Source organism: Aotus nancymaae, unplaced genomic scaffold (genome assembly GCF_030222135.1).
Source record: "Aotus nancymaae isolate 86718 unplaced genomic scaffold, 86718_ANA_hifiasm-v0.15.2.pri h1tg000009l, whole genome shotgun sequence".
NCBI classification, from domain to species: domain Eukaryota; kingdom Metazoa; phylum Chordata; class Mammalia; order Primates; family Aotidae; genus Aotus; species Aotus nancymaae.
The window spans coordinates 12,903,999-12,922,194 of record NW_026988420.1 but is presented as its reverse complement, the minus strand read 5'-3'; the positions used below and the strand labels follow the sequence as shown (position 1 = coordinate 12,922,194).

At 41.6% G+C, this 18,196-nt stretch overlaps 1 protein-coding gene and 2 pseudogenes across 2 annotated transcripts in view; 2 read left to right on the top strand and 1 right to left on the bottom strand.

Moving 5' to 3' along the window:
- The window catches only part of RB1 (RB transcriptional corepressor 1), a 160,941-nt gene that overhangs the window by 131,455 nt on the left and 11,290 nt on the right, over positions 1–18,196 (bottom strand). The gene's annotated exons all lie outside the window — the stretch shown is intronic.
- Positions 5,409–5,885, top strand: LOC135273813 (PEST proteolytic signal-containing nuclear protein-like; annotated as a pseudogene).
- Positions 13,038–17,667, top strand: LOC105725924 (protein phosphatase 1 regulatory subunit 26-like; annotated as a pseudogene).

Sequence of the window (18,196 nt, the reverse complement as noted above, 5' to 3'; positions counted from 1 at the left end):
TATGTAAGCATCCTGAAGGCAGAAAAATTGTATCTAATTCACTGCCGTACCCCAGGAGCCTTGTAGTGTCCAGCACTAACACTAACATAATTCTTAAAAAAAAGCTTTGGCAGTAGCCATAAAGTGGCTTTTTCTCTTTTTTTTTTTCTTTTCTTTTTTCAGTATACTCAGAGAAATAAGCAGCAACTGAATAACCAAAGTGTAAGTTAAGACTGCTGGTTCCACTATAGTTTCTTCAGCTCCCATTCACACACTGATAGCAAACTAGTAAGTATCAATAAGGGTAACACATACACATACACAAATGACATTACAGACCTCATTTTCTGAACAGATGATACATAACCTACCTAGAACTAAGTTTCTGGTCAAGCTCTCTGCTTAGTTCATTGAGCTCAAAGCCCAAAAAATGATCCAGCCAAGAAGATATAATGATATAGGAGAGAAAACTGCCACCATTTTCAAAGGGCCACTAATTAGCTTTTCTGCAAAATAGCTACAAAACTGGCGTCTACTACTCTTTTTTTTTTTTTTTTTAAGAGAAAGTTTCACTCTTGTTGTCCAGGCTGGAGTGCAATGGCGTAATCTCGGCTCACCACAACCTCTGCCTCCCAGGTTCCAGCGATTCTCCTGCCTCAGCCTCCTGAGTAGCTGGGAGGCATGCACCACCAAGCCCAGCTAATTTTGTATTTTTAGTAGAGATGGGGTTTCTCCATATTCATCAGGCTGGTCTCAGACTCTCAACCTCAGGTGATCAGCTCGCCTTGGCCTCCCAAAGTGCTGGCATTACAGGTGTGAGCCACCTTACCCAGCTGATGTCTACTACTTTTGGAAACAAGGTTGAAAACCATTGACTAAAGAGATTAATTCCTATGACTCAGATCCAAGTATATGGATAAATAATATCAACTCCTTTTACCAAATATCACATGCGCTGTTTCAGTAAAGGAAGTCACCAACCAACAAATGAGTTGACATTATTTTTTCCAGCTTTATTGAGGTATAATAAATAATTGACAAATAAAAAAGTTTATATTTAAGGTGTTCAATGTGATATTTTGATACCTCTATACAATAAGAAGTGATTACATCAGTTGCCCCATATCCACGGTTTCACTTTCCACAGTTTCAGTTTCCCATGGTCAACCATGGTTTGAAAATAGGTGAACAGAGTACCTATTTTGAGAGAGACAGACTACATTCACATAATTTTATTACAGTATCTTGTTATAATTGTTCTATTTTCTTAGTCATTGTTACTAATCTCTTACTGCGGCTAATTAAAGAATTAAACTTTAATACAGGTATACATGTACAGGATAGGAAAAAACATAGTATATATAGGGTTCAGCACTATCTACTGAGGGTCTTGGAACATATCATCTGAGGATAAGGGGGGACTACTGTACTATAATCAAGCTAATTAACATATCTATCACTTCGCATAGTCACCATTTTGTCTGTATGTATGTGGTAAGAAAATTTAAGATTTCTCTTATGAATTTCAAGAAAAAAAATTATTATTAACTATAATCAACCATGCTATAAATTAGGTGTCCAGAACTACTACTTTTTTTTGTTTTGTTTTTGAGACAGGGTCTCACTCTGTCACCCAGACTGGATTGCTGTGGCACAACAATAGCTCACTGCAGCCTCAACCTCCTGGGCACTCAAGCAATCCTCCTACCTCAAAGTCCCAAGTAGCTGGGACTACAGGTACATGTCACCACCTTTTTTAAAAATTTTTTGTAGAGATAAGGGTCTCACCATGTTGCCCAAGTTGGTCTCTACCTCCAGCCTCAAGCGATTCTCCTATCTTGGTCTCCAAATTGGTGCTGAGATTATAGGCATGAGCTGCCACATCCAACCCTTATTTATTTTATAACTGAAAGTTTGTACCCTTTGACTAACATTTCCACATTCTCCCCAGACCCCCCACCCCTGCTAACCATTTTTACTGTTTTTATGTATTTGATTTTCTTTAAAGATTATACATGTAAATGAGATCATGCAGTATTTGTCGTTCTGTGTCTGACTAATTTAACTTAATGTCCTTCAGGTTCATCCATTTTGTTGCAAATGGCAGGCTTTCCTACTTTTTTAAAGGCTAAATTCCATTATATATGATAGATAGTCACAGACTTACAATGGTTCAACTTGTGATTTTTCAACTTTACAATGGGTTTGTCAAGATATTAAATGCAATTTTAACTTAAGATTTTTTAACTTATAACACATTTATCAGGATATAACCCAATCATTCATTTAAAATAATCTGTACCACATTTTATCTATTCATCGAATGACACTTAGGCTGTTTCCATACCTTTGCTACTATGAATAATGCTGCAATGAACATGGGCGTGTAGATATCTCTTCAATATACTGACTTCATTTCCTGGGGATATATACCCAAAGGTAAGATTGCTGAATCATGTGGTCGTTTTAGTTTTAATTTTTTGAGGAGCTTCCAGACTGTTTTCCATAAAATATGTATCAATTTACATTCCCACTAACACTGAACAATAGTTCCCTTTTCTCCACCTACTCTCTAACATGTGTTATCTTCTGACTTTTTGAATAATAACTATGAGTCCTCAGAGTTCTGAGGTGGTGCAGGGAATCATATGGAAAGAACTGAGCATGCTACATTGTTAGCTCAGGATAAAGCCACTGATGCCACTCCCATGAAAACCCATTGACTCAATCACCTCTTAAAGGCCCTACCATATTGGAAATTAAGTTTCAACATGAGTTTTGGAGGAGAAAAACATTTAAACTGTAGCAGATGTCTTTTATTTCTTCTTCTTGCTTAATATCTCTGGCTAGATTTCTGGGTACTATGCTGAATACAAGGAGCAAGAGTGAGTATCCTTGTCTTGATCCTGATCTGATAAGAAAAGTTTTTAGGTTTTCCCCATTGACTATGGTGTTAGCTGTGAGCTTATCACATATAACCTTTATTGTGTTGAGGTACACTCCTTTTATGCCTAATTTGTTGAGAGTTTTCATCATGAAAGAATGTTAAATTTTGTCAAACACTTTTTCTGAATCTATTAAGATCATATAATTTGTCCTTCATTCTGTTGAAGTGGTATATTATATTTATGGATTTGCATATGTTGAACCATCTTTGTATCCCAGAGATAAAACCCATTTTGTCATGATGTATGATCCCTTTAATGTGCTGTTGCTAATATTTTATTGAGGATTTTTGCATGTATATTCATCAGGGATATTGACCCATAATTTTCTTTTCTTGTGGTTTCCTTGCCTAACTTTGGTATCAAGGTAATGCTAGCCTTATTAAATGAGTTTGGAAGTGTTTCCTCCTATTCAATTTTTTGAAAAAGTTTGAGAAGGATTGGTATTCTTCTTCAAATGTCTGCCAGAATTCACCAGTGAAGCCCTCAGGTCCTGCGGCTTTTCTCTATTGGTAGATTTTTGATTACTGATTCAATCTTCTTATTTGTTATTGGTCATTCAGATTTTCTATTTCTTCATAATTCAGTCTTAGCAGGTAGTATATAGCTAAAAATCTGTCTCTTTTAGGTCATCCAGTTTGTTAGTATATAATTTGTTCACAGTAGTCTCAAGATTCTTTATATTTCTATGGTATCAGTCATAATGTCTCCTCTTTCATTTCTGATTTTATTTATTTGAATCTTTTTTTTTTTTGAAATAGAGTCTTGCTCTGTGCCCCAGTCTGGAGTGCAGTGGCACGATCTAGGCTCACTGCAAACTTTGTCTCCCGCATTCATGTGATTCTCTGGCCTTGGGCCTCCCGAGTAGCTGGGATTACAGGTTAATTTGTCGTATTTTTGGTAGAGATGGGGTTTCATCATGTTGGCCAGGATGGTCTCAAACTCCTGACCTCAAGTAATCCATCCACCTAAGCTTCCCAAAGTGCTAGGATTACAGGCATGAGCCATTGTACCTGGCCCTTTTTTTTTTTACTTATTCTAGCTAAAGTTTCATCAATCTTCTTAAATATGTTAATACTTGCTTTATGGTCTAACATGATTGATGCTGGAGAATGTTCCTTGTATGCTCAAGTATAAAGGCATTCTTTCCATAGTAGTTGTCAAAATTGATGTTTCTGAAAGACAGTGCTACTATTCCACCATTTTGCTGACATTAGCTGTCTAACCAACTCTTATTCAACACAAGGCTGAAAATTCTCTTAAACTGAAATTTCCATCTTGGAGAATATGTCCTGAGGAGGTACTAAGACAACAGAGGAAAGAATAGATCTTTCCAAAAGAGCAATGAGTTGGCATTGGAATAAGAGAATTCCAAGTTGAAAGAGATCATTGACCATTGAGTCTGGTAGTCTGGGAGTTTCTAGGGTTCCGCATCACATAATGATAATCTGGCAAGTTTTCTAATAGTGTAAAAAAACTATATGTTTACTTTCAATAAAACTACAATAAATAAAATAGCAAATACTTATCTTTGCTAAAATTCAATGCAATATAGCAGCACAATTTACCTCATGCTGATGAAAAGAACTAGTTGGCATCTTTGTACATCTTGAATAAAATGAGGGAAAATGACTTCCTGCTCCCCTTCTCCCTCCTTCAAAAAAAAACAACTAAGGAAAATAATTACTTAATAAACAAAGTTTGGTAGACAGTTTCTGAAACACAGATTTAATGTGGGCAAAATGTAACAATGGGTACCTGATGATTTTTAAGTACACTATAATTCTGAATCAACCTGTCTTTAAAAATAGTTTTTAGAATATGAAAATGCAATATCAAGATGCATATAAAAGAGGTAAATTAAAACACGAACATAAATAGAAATGTTTATTTTATATTCTTTGTTTGATAAAATAATTTACTCCAAAGCTCTGCTAAAATCTAGGTCTCATAAACTTGATTAAATGTTTATTGTTGAATATATAACAGACAGAAATAACTGTCAATCTGAACATCAATAATTATGACTATCAGACCTTTAAAATTATAATGTATATAAATAAAGAAAATTATATCTATAAAATTAAGGAAGAAATACTTGACTGACATAGCCATCTATTTCTATAATACATCTGTTGGATCTATATTATATTTATGTAGAATGTAGAGATATTTAAAGCACAAGAAAACAATTAGTTTTATTAAATTGAGATTTAAGATATCCTAACTCATCTGGAGCCTATAACAATCTCCACACTGATTTGAATCCTATGAGAGAAGTGTTATAGCAGTGTTTGATGTATCCTTCTTGTATCTACTTCTGACAGAAAGGACAAGACTTAGGGCTTGACTCTCTGACTGTGGGGAGCTGGGAGTGGAGAAGGTTAAAAGAAATGTCTTGTAGCTATTTTCTAGATCTAACTATTACATCCCAACTTGTATTAGAAAGATTTCTAAAACTTAAAAAACAAGGCGGCAGAGGAAATGGCAGACGGGAAGACGGGAAAGGAGAAGCCTGACAAGTCAAAGTGAGCTGGAGCCGCTGGAGTAATGGAGGGAAAGTTCCAGTCGCCGTAGCGCTGAGGAAGAAGCTGCAGACCTCCCAACAAAGCCTACAAAGATCTCCAACTTTGGATTTGCCATAGGTAGTCAGACGACAAAGAAAGCATCACACATATCCATCAAACTTGGATCAAGTAAGCCTAAAGAAACTGTTCCAACTCTTGCTCCAGAAACTCTTGCAGTAGTAGCAGCTTTTCATGAAGATGAAGATAGTGAACCAAGGAAATGCCTCCAGAAGCAAAGATGAGGATGAATAATACTGGAAGGGCTACACTAACAGCTGGACCAAACTCCTTCAATAAAGGAAAGCATGGGTTTTCTGATAACCAGAAGCTATCAGAATAGATTTTACAAAATGTAAAGTCACATCTTGGAAATGTCCATGACCAAGACTATTAAATGATGTTTTGAAATTGGGGTGTGGGGTGGGTGTAAAGTTAAAAGGAACAGTTTCCTTTTTTAAAGAATGGTAGAAGACTATCTTTGGAACTGCTTTTTTTTTTTCTTCCTTTTTCATTATTTTAAAAGATTGAGAGGTACACTAATAAGAGATTGAAATTAGAGGTAATTCATGTTTTATATACAGATTTCAAGATATTTGCTAATTTTGTAGTTTCATGTAACTAGTTTCCAAAGATTACAGAAAATAAAGAAATCAGAAATGGTACCTTTTTAAGAATTGCATATTGTTTTAGATAAAATTGTTAGCACATAGAGGGAAGCAAAAAGTCACCATCTATTTAAAACTGCAAGCAGTTAACTCTCTTAACTCCCTTACTACCTATACTTGTCTGACTCCCAGGAACAGCTTTATTACAGAGAAGGAATATTATACTGGGAGGAAAATGTTACTGAACTATTGACTAAAAGTAAATTTAGATAAAATTAAAATTCAGCTTTTTTCCTTATAGGCATTTGTTTTGTTACAAGTCATCATAAACTAGGTACTGCATTGCTATCAATGGATACAAATGCTTAGCTCTTAAAAGAATTTTTTTTGTATGTAAACTGATGAATATTTGAAATAGCCCACTTTACCTTAATGGGTCTTGTCTCTCTTCATTAGTCTTCAAAGAAAAATCATTTGCTACCAAAGTAATTCAGTATTTTGAATGTGCTTCTCTTGTTTTTTGTGTATTAGCTAGTTCCTGTAAGCATTTCCACCAGAACTTGAGGCAAAGCATAAGGAAGCTGTTTCTTTTAAAACACAAACCACCATCAAAAGTTTAAATCTACATGTTGCTTAAGTATTTGGCTGTGTTTATTTTTCTTAAAGGTATAAACCCCAAAAAATAAAAATTAACATTGTGTAAAGATGAAAAACAAGAAGATACACTTTCTGTAACTTTGTCTAAGGATTTAAAATACTAACTTGTGCGATCCAATTTGAATTGAACTTAACTACCGGCTTTCTTACTAGTAAATTACATGGCTTATTTTAAATGTGTGCATATTGACCAATGGCCTCCCAAAAAGCACATTTTAGACACTGAAATAGAAGGAAAGAAAATGTACTTTCAAACATTTTTTGGAATCTCACCACATACACTTTGTTAATTTGTGTACTGTAGGGTGTTTGTTTTTGTATTTTTGTATTGTATATGAACTTTTTTTAATGTGACAGTTAAACACATCTTTAAAAGCACAGTCACAGACAAAAGTGTTTCTTTAACACTTTTGTTAAAGGATAAAAATTTCCTTGAAAAATCCTACAATACTGTATTTGGAGGCAGCTTCAGACCGTTTTATTGGTGGTAACTGCTTGCTGAGCTCTTCTAGTCGGTAATAACTTCAGAGAAACAGCTTAGGTATATTCCTAACACTTAGTTCACTAGCATTTAAGTTTAGAATAAGTCCCAAGTAAAACAACAGAAATGTATATAGAACTCTTAATGATTTAATTATATCAAGATATGAATTTAACTCACTCTAATATAGACACACTATCCATTTGTGTCCATTTTCCTGTTCGCTAAAGTAACATACCTCTCCTACATATTCTTTTCTTGACCCAAATGAAATATTAACGTAAGGTCAAGCTGGGAGAGAGAAACGACTAAGATGAATGTCTTTACTAAAATACCAATAAATTTGTCAAACTCAAAAAAAAAAATCCAAAATAAGTGGGTAAAGAAAGTCAGCATTTGTGTGTGTGTGTGTGTGTGTGTGTGTGTGTGTGTGTGTGTGTATCCACTGAGATACAGAGAAAAATAAATAAATTGGACATTTTTGGGAGGACAATTTTGGATACTGTTTATGTATTCAATTAATTCAGTAAATATTTACGAAATCCCTACTGAGCATCAACCATTATTCTAACTGCTAGAAATATATATCAGTGAACAAAACAAACATTCCTGTTTCTTGGAGCAGAGGGAGAAAAACAGTAACCAAAAAGCAGTATAAATAGGTAAACCATATACTGTGCTCGAAAAAGAATACAGTGCAGGGAGAAGTAGGGGCAGCTTACAGTATTAAACAGAGTAGTCACGATAGGCCTCTTTGGTAGGTGAGATTTGAGCAAAGACTATTCTATGAGTAAAGACTTTATTCCATGAGCAAATTTAAAATTTTTAAATATGAATACCTTCTAACCTAGCAGTTCTACTCCTAGTAATCTACACCATAAAAGTACTCTCATTTGTGCATTAAAATGTAAAATTAAAAACAAACTAAATGTGTCATCAAGGAAATTCATAAACGATATCCCAAAAAATAAAAAGTATATCCACTAAAAGGATTAAGCTAAATACAGAGGGAGATGTGCTTTTCTTTTTTTCTTTTTTTTTGAGACAGAGTTTTGCTCTTGTTACCCAGGCTGGAGTGAAAAATCCCTGTATATATGCTGGAGGAAAGAAAAACTGGAGGGACAGAGTAAACAAAAAGCTATCAGTGGTCATTTCTATGGAGATGACTAAGAATAGAAAGAGAGCAATGTTTTTCAGGGACATGGATGGAGCTGAAGGCCATTATCTATTGCAAACTAACACAGGAAAAGAAAACCAAATGCTGCAGGTTCTCACTTATAAGTAGGAGCTAAATAATGAGACCACATGGACACATAGAGGAGAACAACACACACTGGGACCTATCAGAGGGTAGAGGGTGGGAGAGGAAGAGGATTAGGACAAACGACCAGTGGGTATTAGACTTCATTCCTGGTTGATGAAATTATCTGTTACAATAAACCCCCATAAGTTTACCTATGTAACAAAACTGAACATGCACCCCTGAACTTTAAAGTTAAAAAAAAAAGTCCCATGCAATGGGACACTACTCAGTAATGACAATAAATTGTTGATATATATACCAATATGAATGAAGCTCCAAATAATTATGTTAAAAGAAGTCAGTCAAAAAAAAAAAAAAGGACAACTGCTTGTGGAAATGCTCATCAGTAGAGCCACTATAGAAGAATAGCATGGAGGTTCCCCCAAAACAAAAAAATAAAACTACCACCATATGATACAGCAATCCCACCACTGGGTATATATCCAAAACAAATAAAAGAATCCAGCATTTTTCCCAGCAGCCAAGACATGGAATTAACCTGAATGTCCACTAATGAATGCAATGGATAAAGAAAATGTGGTACATATAAACAATGGAATCTTATTCAACCATAAAATAGAATGAAATTCTGTCATTTGCAATATAGATGGAACCAGAGAACATCATGTTAAGTGAAATAAGCCAGGCACAGAAAGACAAATACCACATGTTCTCACTCATATGCAAAAGCTTTAAAAAAAAAATTGAACTCATGGAGACGGAAAGTAGAATAATGATTACCAGAAGCTGTGAAGGATAATGGGATGGGAGGATAAAAGAGGAATTGGTTAATAGATACAAAAAGACAGTTAGATAGAAAGAACAAGATCTAGTGTTCCACAGCACAATATGGTGATTATAGTTAACAATAATTTATTATATATTTCAAAATAACTAAAAGATTAGAATTGGAATGCTCCTAGCATAAATAAATGATAAAAGCTTAAGGTGATGGATACTCCAACTACCACGATTTGATCATTACACATTATATGCTTGTATCAAAACATCACATGTACCCCGTAAATATGTAAGACTATTATGTCTCCATAATAATTAAAAATAAAAAATTTAAAGTAAAAAAAGAGAGCAATGGAGACCCACTCTTTATTACTATAAAGTGTGATTTATGTTAAAACAAGTCTATTTTATTTATATAAATTTATTTACTTATAATTGTAAAAGTAAAATATAGAAAGGTGAAAAAAATGACAAGAATAATGTTAGTATCCCCCAAAATGCATGCTATCATGAAAGCTGGCATTTAAAACAGTTACAAACAATTATAAGACTCATAGTATCTATAAAGTTAAACTAAATTAATTAGTTAGCTTCTTCAAAGAAGCCTAACTGGTCTTGGATGAAAGATTTCTTCCATGGTTCCTCATGAAGAAGAAAACACATTGTAGTAAATAATACTGGCCAAGAGTGAAAACTTCAATGAAGTCAAAGCCTTTAAGAAAAAGCAATTCTAGAAGAAGGCAGTAAAATTATACATAAGGTATATCTGGCTATTTCATGATGAAAGTTCATGATGATGAACTTTCATAGTGTTATCCAATACACACATTAAGTATAAACATTAGATAATGAAAAAATAGGGAAAAATTGTTTGATCAAAATTTTTTAGAGACTAGAGAAATAAAGAAAACTCAATAAAACCAGAAAAATTATATCACCAAAATTTAGAAACTTCTAGTTAGACTGACCAAGATAAAAGAGAGAAGACTCAAATTAACTAAAATTAGAAATGAAATAAAAAAATTGCCACCAACCTTACAGAAATAAAAAAGATTATAATGGCAATGCCATGAACAATTATTTGCCAACAAATTAGATAACTTAGTTGAAATGGGCAAATTCCTAGAAAAATATAAATTATAAAAACTGACTCAAAAAGAAACTAACAAACTGAATAAACCTAAGACAAGTAAAAAGACTGAATTAGTAATTTTGAAACTTCCCACAGAGAAAATTTCAGGCCCAGATGGCATCACTGATGAATTCTACCAAATATTTAAAGAAAAATTAACATCTGTTCTTCACAAACTGCTCCATCAAAACAGAAGAAGAGAGAACACTTCCCAGTCCATTCTGTGAAAGGCCAGTATTATCTTGATACTAAAATCAGATAAAGACATCACAAGGAAAAAAACTAAAGACCAAAATCTCTTATAAATACATGCATAGAAATCCTCAAAACAAATTAGCAAACCAAATCTAGCAACATATCAAAAGGATTATACATTGTGATCAAATGGAACTTATTCCAGAAATGCAAAGTTGGTTTAACATCTAAAAATCAACTAAGATACTACACTATCTCAGTAAAGAACAAAAACTACATTATTATATCAACAGAAGCAGAAAAATCATTTGACAAAATCCAACACCTTTTCATAACAAAACACTCAACACTCTAGAAATAAAAAAATTTTCAGCTGATAAAAGGCATCTACAAAAACCCCACAGTTAACATCTACTTTATGGTGAAAAACTGGATGCTCTCCTGCTAAGATCCAGGAAAAGACAACAATACCCTTCTCATTATTCTATTCAACATTGTTGAAGATTTTAGCCAAAGTAATTAGTCAAGAAAAAGAAGTAAAAGGCATCCAGATTTTAAGGGAAGAAGTAAAACTACCTCTATTTGCAAATTACATTATTTTATATATAGAAAATCTTAAGGGATTCACTAAGAAACTATTGAAGCTAATAAATTAATTCACCAAGTTTTCAGAGTACAAAATCAACATACAAAAACCAACTATATTTCTATATACAGCTAAGTAATATGGAAACAACCTATGTATCTGTCAACAGACAAGTGGATAAAGAAAATGTGGTATATATAAACAATGGAATATTATTCAGCGATAAAAAGAAAGGTTATCCTGTCACTTGTGACAACATAGATGGACATGGAGGCCATTATGCTAACTAAAATAAGCAGACATAGAAAATTATGGCATGATCTCATTTATATGTGGAATCTAAAAAAAAGGGGGGATGTCACTAAAAACAAATGCAACAAAAACAAAACTAAGTAAATGGACTTAAACTAAAAAGCTTCTACATAGCAAAAGAAATAATCAACAGAGTAAACAGACAATCCACAGATGGGAGAAAATATTTACAAACTATACATCCAACAAAGGACTGACATCCAGAATCTACAAGAAACTAAAGAAAATCAGCAAGAAGTAAACAAATAATCCCGTTAAAAAGTGGACAAACTAGGCCGGGTGTGGTGGCTCATGCCTGTAATCCAAGCACTTTGGAGGCCAAGGTGGGCGGATCACCTGAGGTTGGGAGTTCAAGACCAGCCTGAGCAATATGGTGAAACCTCGTCTTTATATTAAAAAAAAAAAAAAAAGTGGACAAACTAGATAAACGGATTTTTTTTTTTTTTTTTTTTGGCTACAGAGTTTCACTATTGTCCAGGCTGGAGTGCAATGGCCCGATCTCGGTTTACTGCAACCTCCTCCTCCTGAGTTCATGCGATTCTCCAGCCTCAGCCTCGCAAGTAGCTGGGACTACAGGCACATGCCACCATGCCCAGCTAATTTTTATATTTTTAGTACACATGGGGTTTCACCATGTTGGCCAGGCTGGTCTAGAGCCCCTGACCTCAGGTGATCCACCCGCCTTGGATTCCCAAAGTGCTGGGATTATAGGCATGAACCACCGTGCCTGAGCAAACGGACATTTTTCAAAAGAAGATACAGAAATGGCCACTAAACATGAAAAATGCTCAACATCACCAATCACAAGGGAAATACCAATTAAACCCATAATGAGATACCACCTTATCACAGTCAGAATGAGCATTATTAAAAAGTCAAAAAGTGGCGCGAGGTGGCAACAGTGGTGCGCGGAGAGGGGGCACAGGGGCCGCCCCCCGCCCCGCCTCCCCTCGCAAGGGCGGAGGTAGACTTGGAGGCCATTATGCTAAGTGAAATAAGCAGACATAGAAAGAAATGCATAAATGCATGACCTCATTTGTAAGTGGAATCTAAAATAGGGGATATCACCAAAAGCAAATGCAACAAAAATGAAACTAAGTAAAGGGTCCGGCCTCGCAGCGTCGGGCCCGCCCCCGGCCCGCCCCCCTCCCCCGGAAGTGGGATGCTGGCGCAGCATGGGTCGGGACTGCTAACTGTGAGGGGCCGGGCCAAGTCAAAAGTCCATTTAAAAAGCAGAAAGAGGATGCCTCGGAGTGATGAAGACCTGATTCCTGGGGCGTTTGGGGACACTGGCTGCAGTTTCATCACAGTCATCCTGAACACAGAGAATTTCAAGAGCTTGTTGGTCAGGTCAAGAGTGAATCTATGCGTGACGTCATGCTGATCCTGGGTTTATGGTCATCGTTCTTTTTAACCTGCAAAGAAGCATTTGCAGACTTTATCCCATGGGTACTGCTTGCCAACCTTTTGAGGATGTGAAGCCGGCAGAGAAATAAAGCGTCGTCCCTCTGCGCGTCCCTGCCGGTCTGCTAGAATGTTTCTCATGAACGTTCCTCCAGTGGTTGTTCTGCAGTCCAAATGGGAGTGCTTTGGCCAGCCAGGGAGCTAGCTTTAGGTTCCCCAGGTGCTTCTCGGAGGCTGACGAGGGCGTGGAGAGCGCGTGGGTGAGCGCCCCGGTGCAGATGCTCATCAGCACGCTGCAGCGCGACGGGGCTGCTCCGGGCACGAGCGATGAGTGCGCTGTGCAGAGGGGCCACAGAGCAGAGGGATGCCATGACACCAGGTTGGCACAAGTAGCCCGCGTTGGCTCCCTGTGGTCTTGTTGCTGACTTTGACCCCATGGGGGAGGAAGAAACTGCAGACTTTGGTTCGTTGATGCTAGATTCACACAGTGACGATTCCGTGGACCGGGACATTGAGGAGGCCATTCAGGAATACCTGAAGGCAAAGAGTGGAGCTGCACAGGCGGGGTCCGGCGGGGCCCAGCCAGGCGCAGCCCAGCCTTCTAGGGGCTCAGTTGGGGGCAGTAGATGTAAGCCGGAACCAGCTCATGGCAGTGCCCCGACTGCTCTGTGTCCCCCAAAACTTGTAGATGGCTCAGATGGTGGCCCTGGCAGCCAAGTGGGATCCAGCGAGGACCAGGGCTCCGCCTCCCCGTCAGCGTGTGCAGTAGCAACTCCTTCGAGCAGAGCATTAGGGCGGAAATAGAACAGTTTCTGAATAAGAGAGAGCATAAGACCCCAAAATATGATGGGTCAATGGATGAAAAACCAGATTCAAACAAAAATTCCGCCAAGTCACTCTCGAAATCCCACCAAGAGCCGCCGCAAAGGTGGCGCGTTGGTAGGGTCTGATGGGCGCCCATAAGGAGTTCGCCTTCCGCAAACCTCCCCAATTAGCAAAGAGGAACATGCAGTCCAGAAGCCTTAAGTCGAAGGTCATAACCACGCAAGAGAACTAGGGCAGCACGAAGCCAGCAGCCCCTGCCACACTTCAGAAGCAGCACAGGATAAAAATGGGGTCAAGAGGAGCGCAGGCGCCGTGAGGAGGGGAAAGCGAGTCACGAGCGCAGCGCAGGCGCGCGAGGCGTCCAATTCCAGCAGCAACGACCGCATTGAGGAGGCCGTCCAGGTGTACCAGCTGCAGAAAACACGCAAGGAGGCCAATGGGGACGTGCCCCAGAGGGCGCAGCTCCGGGAGGAGAGGGAGCCTGACTCCCGCACACAGCACAAGCAGCGCCACAAAAAGTGCCTTGGGCAAGACCCACAGGAAAACACCCAGCAAGAAGCAGCCAGTGGCCACCAAGGCCCCCAGGGGGCCTAGATGCTGACCAGTCTCCCTAAGCTGCGGAAAGAAACCAAAGCTCCGCCTCCAGCGAGCCCAGCTTCCAGGAGCGAGTTTGTAGAACCGTCCTCAGGCCGGGCAGGCACGTCCACTGAAGTGATGCGCGCGGAAGCAATCTTGGACATTTCCAAGACGATCCTGCCCACCCCGTGGAAGGCAGCGACAGGTCCCTTTCCACAAGCCCACTCTTCTACTCCCCGAACGTGCCTTCCCGCTCTGATGGCGACAGTAGCTCCGTGAACAGCGACGGCAGCATCGAGCAGGAAATCCAGATGTTTTTGACCCCAAGGTACAGTCGGGCAGCTTGCTGGCCAGAGGTGAGAGCTGTACCAGCTGCAGAAAACACGCAAGGAGGCCAACGGGGACCTGCCCCAGAGCGCCCAGCTACGGGGAGAGAGGGCGCCTGACCCTCCCACACACAGCACAAGCAGCGCTACAAAAAGTGCCTTGCGCGAGACCCACAGGAAAACACCCAGCAAGAAGCAGCCAGTAGCCACCAAGGCCACGGACCCTGGCCCAGGGGGCCTGGACACTGATCATTCCCCGCACGCTCCCGAATGAAACCAAAGCTCCGCCTCCAGCGAGTCCGGCTTCCAGGAGCGAGTTTGTAGAATCGTCCTCAGGCCGGGCAGGCACGTCCTCTGAACTGATGCGCGCGGAAGCAATCTTGGACATTTCCAAGACGATCCTGCCCACCCTGTGGAAGGCAGCGACATGTCCCTGTCCGCAAGCCCCACTTTTCTACTACCCGAACATGCCTTCCCGCTGTGATGGCGACAGTTGCTCCGTGGACAGCGACGAGCAGGAAATCCGGACATCTTTGACCCTCAAGGCACAGTCGAGCAGTTTGCTGGCCAGAGGTGACAGCTCTCCCCAGGCTGCCCCGGGCCCACTTTCGCCGCCTGGCCACAACAGGCAGACCAGTGGCCCTAAGCCCCCTCTAAAACACTGAACCTGCCGCTGGACTGCAAAAGGAAATGTAGAGGCGGCGGCCATGCCGTGAAGTTGTGAAAGACGGTGGAAAACGCGGGAGGCGGTGAAAGATGGTGGCCAGGATGCTAACCACAGCCAGGGGAGAGCCGAGCCCGGCCGTGAGGGGCAGGATCTGCCCGTCCAGGGCAAACACAGCGAGGCCCCAGGAGGGGAGGGCGCAGCCAGGGGGCCAGGTGACACTCGCATGTCACAGGGCCAGGGCGCCTAGACAAGAAGGAAAGCTCCGAAGACAAGGGCAGCTCCCCGGACCATGACGAGGACCTGAACACGGCCATCAAGGACTTAAGGTCCAAGTCCTTAAAAAGAAAGGTGCAGGTCCTTAAAAAAGAAAGCTCAAGAAGAGGAGCAGGGAGCCCAGGGCTGGGTGTAGGAAGGTCAGGTTCAGCACCGCCCAGACGCACTTCCTGGAGCAGCTGGGCGGGCTCCGGAAACACTGGAAAAGAGAAGCCTGCCAGTGCTTGCGACCTGCCTCTCCAAGTCCAAGAGAGACAGCGGCGAGGACGCCGGGAAGAAATCGCCCAGTATCTTTGACAGCACCGAAGAGAGGACAACGCAGAAGGGCGCCCGGAGGCAGGATGCAGCCCCGGCCTCCCAAGTCAGGAGACTCGCCTCTGCCTCCGCCTCTGAAGGGACTCCATTCCCCAGGGAGTGCCAGGGCCCAGCTCCCAGCCCCGGCTCCCTGATGACAGCAGTTTAGTGGACAGTAAAGATGGCATCGAACTGGAAATTGGGAAGTTTTTGGCAGAAAAGGCCAAGGAGTCGGTGAACAGCTCAGAAGTTCGGGCAGAGGGCCCTGCTTCTCTCAGGACAGGGGTCCCAGTCTGGCCAGAGTTGCTGTGCAGGAAGGAGCTGACCTTACCACCTGGCTGTGTACGCAGAGCCAGAGGGCCAGGGGTCCCACAGCCGGCCGAAGGGCCGCAAGATGCAGAGAGTGCTGGAACACAGAGAGCAGCCGGCCGATTCAGCCAGGGCGGGAAGGGGCTCCCCTCTGCTCCGACGCGAGGGGGTCGGGCACCGCCCAGGAGCTCCAGTGGCAGTGTCTCCGCCAAGGGGCTCTCAGCTAGCAGGAGAAATGTTTACATTCACAAAGCTCAGAGCTCACGAGGGGCTGAGCCTGCTGCCAAAAGTGCTTTTGGTCAGCTGGCCAGCTGTGCCAGAGCGGACACCGAGGCAGGAGGCACTGGGCGTACCCTTCACACGGGCTGCGGGAGCCGGGGCTTCCAGACCCCCAGCCCGGAAGCTGAGAGGGACGCTCCGGAAGCTGAGAGGGACGCTGGAGCCCAGGCCGACCACGCCCTGCCCTGGAGCGACTTTACCCACCACCACCAGAGTCGGCTGCCTATCCCGTGCGCTCGGAAGATAGAGATGCGGCATGGAGCCGGGGCGCCGGTAGCGAGAGAAACAAGGGGTCCAAGGGCCCCGCCCAGGGCCTGCCCAGCCGGCCCCTTGCGGGTTTCTCCCTGCTGCTGTCCACTCAGGTCTTCCACTTTGGATAGGGTGCCTCCCGGGAGGGGCAGGCTGACTGGCCTCTTCAGCCCCAACTTGGGGCTGCCTCTGCAGGGTCCGTCCTTCTCAGCCTTCAGGGAAGCCCACACTTGCTGGCGAAGGACAGCGAGCACTGGCCAAGCAGGAGGGCACAGACAGGGCTGAATTTGCCCGACTGGAGGAACTCAGGCTCGGAGAAAAGCATTTTAGACCTGAGGTATCGACAAAGGGTCGTCGATAGGGACGACCAGGACTAGGACACCTTGGCAGCCACACCTCTGCACACAGAGGACAGTAGCGGCAGCTTAGTAGTGAAGGTCTAAGCCCTCAAGTTGTGGGTTCGCGTCAAGGTTTCCGTGCATTTGTGGAAAGGGGCATATCTGCGTATATCCGTGCGTGTGTGTGATGGTTTTGTGGTTGCAGGCAGGGGACACAGGAGTCCATTATACATAGCCCTGTATGTATGTACACCAACATGAAACAATGCTTTTATTTAACAGATGTGTCCTGGTAAATATGATTTTTGTAGATTTCTGTAAACTATTTAAAGTGATGTAAAAATATTTTTGGAAAATACTGTTGTTCAACTTTGTAAGGTGTCCTTAACTGCAATTTTCTGTGTTCTGCACACAAGTCTTAGATTAGAAAACACGTGTTTCTTATCATCACAGTCAAGTTCACAGAGACTCTGATGTTTTTTGGTTGATTGCTGGTGAGAATGTCCATCGGCGGCTGCAGTGGTAGCCTGAGGAAGGCCGAGCTGCCCTCCCGGGGAATCGCTCAGATGCCCCAAGGCGTCAGTCAGGAAGCTCCCAGGACAGCACTTTTTATACAGAGGACACTCTCCTTCCCCCACCTCACCCCTGCCCCCACCCTCACCCCCACCTCACCCCTTCCCCCACCCTCCACCTCCAATGCACATTCTCCCCCCGCCCCCACCACCCAGGTCCTTGGAGGCCAGAGCACATCTGAAAACTGCAGTCACAACCTTCGTTGGAAAAACGTTTTGAAGTACAATGGCCAGCGAGCAGGTGACCACTCCCTGTTGCAAGTTAAATCCTCGCAGATGTCAGCAGGGGCTGTTCCGTAGCTCAGCCCTGGGCTTGGATGGGTTCATATCCAATCTTTTTCAATCACTACATGATTCTAACATCTAAATAAACCCCTTTTTATATGGGAAAATAAAAGTCAAAAAACAATAGATGTTGGCAAGGATTCAGTGAAAAGGGAATGTTTATACCCTGTTGGTGGAAATGTAAATTGGCACAACCTCTATGAAAAATAGTACAAGGATTTCTCAAAGAACTAGAAGCAGATCAACCATTCAATCCAGCAATTCCACTACTGTGTATCTACCCAAAAGAAAAGAAG